Raw genomic sequence first — 7186 nt, forward strand, 5'->3', positions numbered from 1 at the left:
TTTTGAAATATTTTTTAGAGAGAGAGAAACATCAATGTGAGCCCAGCTGGTGTGGCTAAGTAGTTGAGTGTTGACCCATGCACCAAGTGGTCGCTGGTTCAATTCCCGGTCAGGGCACATGCCCAGGTTGTGGGCCTGATCCCCAGTGGGGGCATGTGGAGGTGACCAATCAATGTCCTCTCTGATCGATGTTTCTCTCTCCCTCTCTCTAAAAATATAAATATAGAAAAAAAATTTTTTTTAAAGAAAAGAAACCTCGCCCTGGCGGTTTGGTTCAGCGGTTAGAGCGTCGACCTGCGGTCCGGAGAGACCCGGGTTCGGTTCCCGCTAAGGGCATGTACCTCGGTTGCAGTTTGTCCCCGGCCCTGGTCGGTTGTGCGGGTGGCAGCCACTCGATGTGTCCCTTTCACGTCGATGTTTCTCTCTCTCTCTCTGTTCCTCTCTCTCTCTCCCACTCTACCTGAACAAAAAATGGAAAAATGTCCTCGGGTGAGGATAAAAAAAAAAAAAAAAGAAAAAAAGAAAAGAAACCTCAGTGTCAGAGAGATACCTCGACTGGCTGCCTCCTGGACGCCCTCCCTCCCTACTGGGGATCATATGCCTTGACCAGGAATCAAACCGGGACCTCTCAGCCCATGGGATGACACTCAATCCACTGAGCCACACCAGCTGAACCCACCCGGATTTTTTTTTTTATATATAATTTTTTATTAATTTATTTTTGTTACAGATGTTTCTCCTTTTTTTCCACCATTGACACCCTCCTCCCCATACCCCCCACTCTATATACCCGGCTTTGTTGTCCGTGTCCATCAATTATGCTTATATGCATATAAGTTCTGTGGTTTATCTCTTCCCTCCCCCCAACCCCTCCTCTTCTGAGGGTTGTCAGTCTGTGCCCTACTTCCACGTCTCTGGTCTACCCAATTCCTCAGACTGTTATGTTCATTATATTCCACAAATAAGTGAGATCATGTGATATTTGTCTTTCTCTGTTTAGCTTGTTTCGCTTAGGATAATACTTTCCAGGTCCCTCCATGTTGTCTCAAAGGATGAGAGATCTTTCTTTCTTACAGCTGCATAGTACTCCATTGTGTATATGTCCACAGCTTTTTTATCCATTCATCTACTGATGGACACTTGGGCTGTTTCCAGATCTTAGCTATTGTAAATAGTGCTGCTATGAACATGGGGGTACATATATTCTTTTTGATTGGTGTTTCAGGCTTCTTAGGGTATATTCCTAGAAGTGGGATCACTGGGTCAAATGGAAGTTCAATTTTTAATTTTTTAAGGTAACACCATAGTGTTTTCCATAGTGGCTGCACCAGTCTGCATTCCCACCAGCAGTATACTAGAGTTCCTTTTTCTCCACACCCTCACCAACCCTTGTTGTTTGACCCACCCAGTTTTTGAAAGCAGTGGGGAGGCTCAACTGCCCCAGACATCTGGAAGGAAATTTTCTAACATGCTGAGTAGTCCCCTCCCTGTCCCTTCCCTTTTTTCTTCTCTCTTGCTCTGGCCATTGAGCACTTACCCAGCCTGGTCTGGGCTGCCCACCTCCACTTCCTGTCCCCTTTAGAAAGAAGAGTCCCACATTAGCATATATCTCAATGGCATCAGGCCTACTGAGGACAGAAGTCTTAAGTCTCATTTACAACTGATTGTGTCCTTCATTTCTGGCCAGGTAGCCAACCTCAGACAGCCCCAGAAGTTTAGGAGTCCAGGTGGCTTAAGACTAAGGAGCTGTGAGGGGAATAAATAGCAAAGTTTGAAATTTCTTTCCCTATCCAAAACTCTGAAACATTTGTACAAAAGGCAGATGAGAGGCCCCTTCAAAGCCATCCCAAATAAACAAAATCTCAAGAAGTGTGCTTACTGTGCAAATACAGCTTCCTTCACTGACTGGTGGCCTCTTCCTATATGTATATTAGTCCCAAAGCCTCCAAATTGCTCTATGGAATCATACAAATTGCACAGAAGGGACATTGGGACACAGGTAAGATTTGTCCCAATTCAAAACATACGAGTGGTTGCACAATCTATTGAGTTAAAAATCAGTCCCCTCTACACTCAGACAAGGAAATTTCAGGTAACTATTCTGGAGGAAGAAAGGGGAGAAAATGTGTCTTCCTTCCTCCCTTCCTTCTCTTTCAACGTATATTTCTTGAATACCATAATCTGATGTATTAAGTACTATACCTAGCCACAGATTGAAGACTCCATGAGTTCAGAGTCTGGAATCTCCCTCTTTTATCTCTAGACAGAGTTAAATTTCCCAGAGAACAGTAAGGAGAAGATTGGGTGGAGAAGAGAGATGAATCAGCCTCTGGCACCCCCAGGGTGACATACCTGTCTACTGCCCCCACAGACATTCCTGGCCCCTGACTCACTGGGTAGGTGGGGCTGGGGGTTCTGAGAGGAGAGGGATGTACCCTCTAGAAACCTACCTTCCTCACCCCACACACAGCAAGGATTGGGGGATGTGTAGAACCTGTGAACAGGGTGAAGAATTGAAAAGGAACAAAGGATGTAACCAGATTAAGGAAACCTTAACTTGGTGAACGAGCCAGGAAGCTGGTCCACTACACAGTTTTTTTTCTCATTTAAGACAATTCCTTTCTGCTGGCCCCTAGGGTGGCATTAGATTGAGAGTGGAGTAAGATTTTCTTGATTCTTAGGATCAGGGCAGCATAGCATAATGTGGTTCTTTTCAAACTTATTTTTAACTCATGTAACTCCAATGTAAAATACAGATATATGTGTGGCTGTTTTGGCCATGTGTGGAAATGGGAGACCCTGACCACTGGGCTCCTGCCCTGTGGCAGTTTCTGGGGAACCCTCTGAACACAATTTGAAAATAGCTATTTAAAAATCATGGACTTTGGAGTCAGATCCATTCTACTCCCTGGGCACATAAGTAGTTGTATAAGCTTGGTTATTAGGTTATTTAGTTGAATCAAGTCCCATTCTCTTCATCTGCAAAATAAAGATGCTAATAGTCATGTCTGCTGCTTTTATTTTTTATTTTTTGAGAGAGAGAGAGAATCGATTTGTTGTTCCACTTATTCATGCATTCATTAGTTGACTCATTTTGGGATCAAACCTGCAACCTTGGGGTATGGGGCGATGCTCTAACCAACTGAGCTACAAGGTCAGGCCCCGCTGCTGTTATTACAGTACTCTGTTCTCTAGGAAGAAGTTGGAGTGGGGCACTGTTAGAACAATCTTGGTGCAAGCATCTGAAGTCAGGTTTTCCCCAAAAGGCACTGGACATTTGGATGTTGGATGTGTCTGTGTATAGGAGTATCTTGCCTTTCTAGAAGGAGCCACAGTGGTCTGCCTAACACCAGTGCCTTGGCCTCCCTAGAGTGGTTGGTTCTGAGAAGGCCTTGCCCTCTATTACCTACTCCTGTGGATCTACAGAACCAATAAGAGTAAGTATCTTCTCACCATGGCTAATTTTGCTCAGTGGTTAGAGCATCGGTGGCCCATGGACCAGAGTTATGGGTTCGATTCTGGTGAAGGGCGAGTACCTCGGTTGCGGTTTAGTCCCCAGCCCTGGTCAGGGTCGTGCGGGAGGCAACCAGTCGATGTGTCTCTCTCACATAGATGTTTCTCTCTCTCTGTCTCCTTCCCTTACACTCTATCTAGAGATAAATGGAAAAATATCCTCGGGTGAGGATTTAAGAAAAAAAAGAGTAGGCATCTTCTCTAGATAATCTTAGGTTGTAAATTTTCCCCATACCAGTCAAATTCTTGAGAGAGGAAGATCTTTGCAAGCCCTGGACCTCATTTCCTGGGGGATACTCTGGAAGAGCAGAAAGGATAGGGCTGGGATTATTTGAATCCTTGTGAGCTAGTCTCTGTCTAGATAGCCCTGCCTCCTCTCAGAACCAGCTATATTTCTTGTTCCACAACTGAGGACCTGGCATTAAACCAGATTTCCAGGCATTTGAAAGGATTATTTGAAAACTAAGTTCTAAGCACCTTTCTGTACACAAAACCTTGCTGGAGCAACTGGGAAGAAAGAATGAATAATGGGACAAAGTTACTATTTTTTAAGAGCTCTCTGAGGATACAAGAAATAAGCCCAGGACATAGCTGCAAACCCAGAGGTAGAATCAAGTAGATATGAAATCATAACTGCCTATACAAATGATAGGAGCTGGTAAAATAGCACATATATGTGTTAAAGGGGGAGGGAAACTGGTTAGTTAAGTTTCGACCTGAAGATGGACTTTGGAATTTGGAAGTTTTAACTGTGCTCAATTGGAGAGGACAATGGGAATGGGAGAATGGCCACCATGAAATTTCCATGGAACTTGGTTGGCATTCTTACTTTTTTTGCCTTCTGGGACTGATTTTTATTGATTTTTAAAAATTATTATTATTTGTAGCCCTGGCCAGTTTGCCTCAGCGGTTAGAGCGTCGGGCCGTGGTCCAGAGAGACCGGGGTTCGGTTCCCGCTAAGGGCACATACCTCAGTTGCAGTTTGTCCCCAGCCCTGGTTGGTTCGTGCGGGAGGCAGCCACTCTATGTGTTGCTTTCACGTCGATGTTTCTCTCTGTCTCTCTTCCTCTTTCTCACTCCTACTCTATCTAAAACAAAAATGGAAAAATGTCCTCAGGTGAGGATAAAAATAAAATAAAATAAAAATAAATTATTATTATTTGTAGAGAGAGGAACGGAGAGGGAGAGAGAGAGAAAGAGAAACATCGATGTAAGAAAGAAACATCCACACCGGATGCTTTTGAAATCCTTCAACATCAACATGCTTATTTCTTTCCTCATAAAGGGCAACCATGAGTGATGCAGAGAGAGTAGGCAAGGTAGAAGGCTGAGAGAAAAGAAAGAAGTTCCTTTCCCAGGACCTACCTCATTAAGAGAAAGTTGCCAGACCTGTCTGGTAAGAGAAACTATGTTACTTTCAGAGCTGAAGGGGAGTCACTTACACTAGCCCAGAGTTTCTGTCTGGTTTGGAAATCCAACACACTTCCAGGAAAGACAAGGAGAAAACGGGTTGCAGAAGGTATCCCAGTGGTCCTGCTAACTTCTCCTGTAGAATTACTACTCTGATCAGAGCCCTTCAATTTTGAGTTTCGTGGCTGTAGCCAAACTTAAGACTCTGGGGAACCTGATGAGGCTGGGCTGAGTTCCCCCAATCATGCCAAGTGAGGAGTGACCATCTGATGTCAGGCCAGCATTCTCGGGTGTCCCAGTGAGCATGCAGGTCAGCTTTGACAGTAAAGCTGCTCTTTAGGACTGGGCCTGACTGATCATTCTGCTTTTGGCACAGAAATGCCGGATAAATCCTAGACTACTGATGCTGGAAGGATTGATAATAGCTAACATGTATTATGAACTACTTCAAGTGCATTTATTTTCTTTTTAATCCTCATGAGGATATTTTTCCATTTATTTTCAGATAGAGTGGGAGGGAGGGGGAGAAAGAGAAACACCGATGTGAGAGAGACAAACTGATTGGTTGCCTCCTGCACCACCCTGACCAGGGCTGGGGAGGAATCGCAATCGGGGTACATGCCCTTTAACTGGAATCAAACCCACAACTCTTTGGTCCCAGGGTCGATGCTCTAACTGCTGAGCCAAACCAGCCAGGCTACATTATTTTCTCAAATTTCACAGCAAGCCTTTAAGAGGAAGGTACTATTTTTTAATCTCCACAAGCAAGCAAATAAATTAGGTCGGGCTGGTGTGGCTCAGTGGACTGAGCAAGGTCCCGTGGACTGAGAGGTACTGGTTTGATTCCCGGTTTGCGGGCTCCATTCCTGGTGAGGGGCATGCAGGAAAAAGCAGATTGATGTTTCTCCCTCAAATCCATGTTTCTATCTCTCTGTCTTCCTCTCTCTCTAAAAAAATCAATAAAAAAAGATATATTTTTTAAAGTAAGCAAGTTAAGAGCCTTGGCCAAGGCAGGCTGGGAGTCAAACCCAGGCATCTTGACTCCAGAACCCAGATTCTTCAGTTTTCATTAGAGAACCATTAGTTCAAGCCACTTTTGATAAAGAAGGGGAAACTGAGGCCCAGGGAGATATAAAGGCCTTTTCCAAAGTCGCACAGCCAAGACACAGCCACAATCCAAGTTTCTTGGCCACCAATTCAGGGCTACCTGGACTCTGGTGTGTGGTGGGGACGCCTTGGTGGCCTTTTCCCAGACGGCCCTGCCAGCCCCGAACCGCGGGTTAAGCAGATGACTCAAAGGGAGGGGACTGCTTTTTCCACACCGCCCCGTCCCGCTGCTCTGAGGTGCCTAGCTCTCCACCCGGCGGTTAGCAACTTGTCTGGGCGAAACCCGGAAAGCACCGCCCCTGGCGCTCGGGGGCGGTAGGGGCGCCTCAGTCTCGCTAGGGCGTCTCCGAATCCGCAACGCTCTGCGGGCGTCAGGAAGACGCGCAGTGTGCGTCCGCCGCTCACCCTCCCATTGGCCAGTATTTGAGCAATCACCCTCCCGTGATTGGATGATAATCGGCTTTGGGCCCGCCCCCAGCCCGGGCTGTTAAGGCGGGACCGAAGGAGACCGCCGCAGGGTCAGGCATGTTGTCCCTGGGAGCGGAAGTAATGGGGTCCGACGCTCTGGACCGGCCTCTGCTCCCCGAGGCTCCTTCCACCCGGCTTGCGCTTCCTCTCCGCCAGCCCGATTCATTTTGTCCTCGTCTGAGAATGCTGGGGCGGGGCGGGGCGGGGGTGCGTTCCTCTCTCCTCAGAGCTGGGCTTTTTTTAATGGCGGCGTCACACCCCTGCCTCAGATCGTACTTCCCGCCTCTCAGAGCTGAGCGCCTTGGTGGGACTATCCCCGATTTGAAAGTGCTCGGTATGCTGCTCACTTCAGCATATCCATGCGGCGCCGTCCTCAGACCTCAGACCTGAAACCGTACTGGTTTCCTGTCCCCTCAGATCTGAGCTCTTCAGCAGAGGAGCCTCAGAGCCGTCTTTGCGCTCGCCTGACCCTCTCCGGGATCAGACCGGCTTGTTTGAGGCCTGATGGAGAGAGCCTGACCCCCGGCCTCTCACCTGGAGTCATCGGCCCCAGAGTCTTGCCTACTGAACCAGCCCCATGGGAGGTTCAGGCCCTAAATTTAGAGGTACAAAGTCAGGCTTTCTGTAAATCATACACCAATCCCAGCCCCAGCCCTCCGCCAATAACTGGAAAAGACAGGAGGAGTGT

The sequence above is a fragment of the Molossus molossus genome, unplaced genomic scaffold, assembly GCF_014108415.1.
Source record: "Molossus molossus isolate mMolMol1 unplaced genomic scaffold, mMolMol1.p scaffold_m16_p_12, whole genome shotgun sequence".
NCBI lineage: Eukaryota > Metazoa > Chordata > Mammalia > Chiroptera > Molossidae > Molossus > Molossus molossus.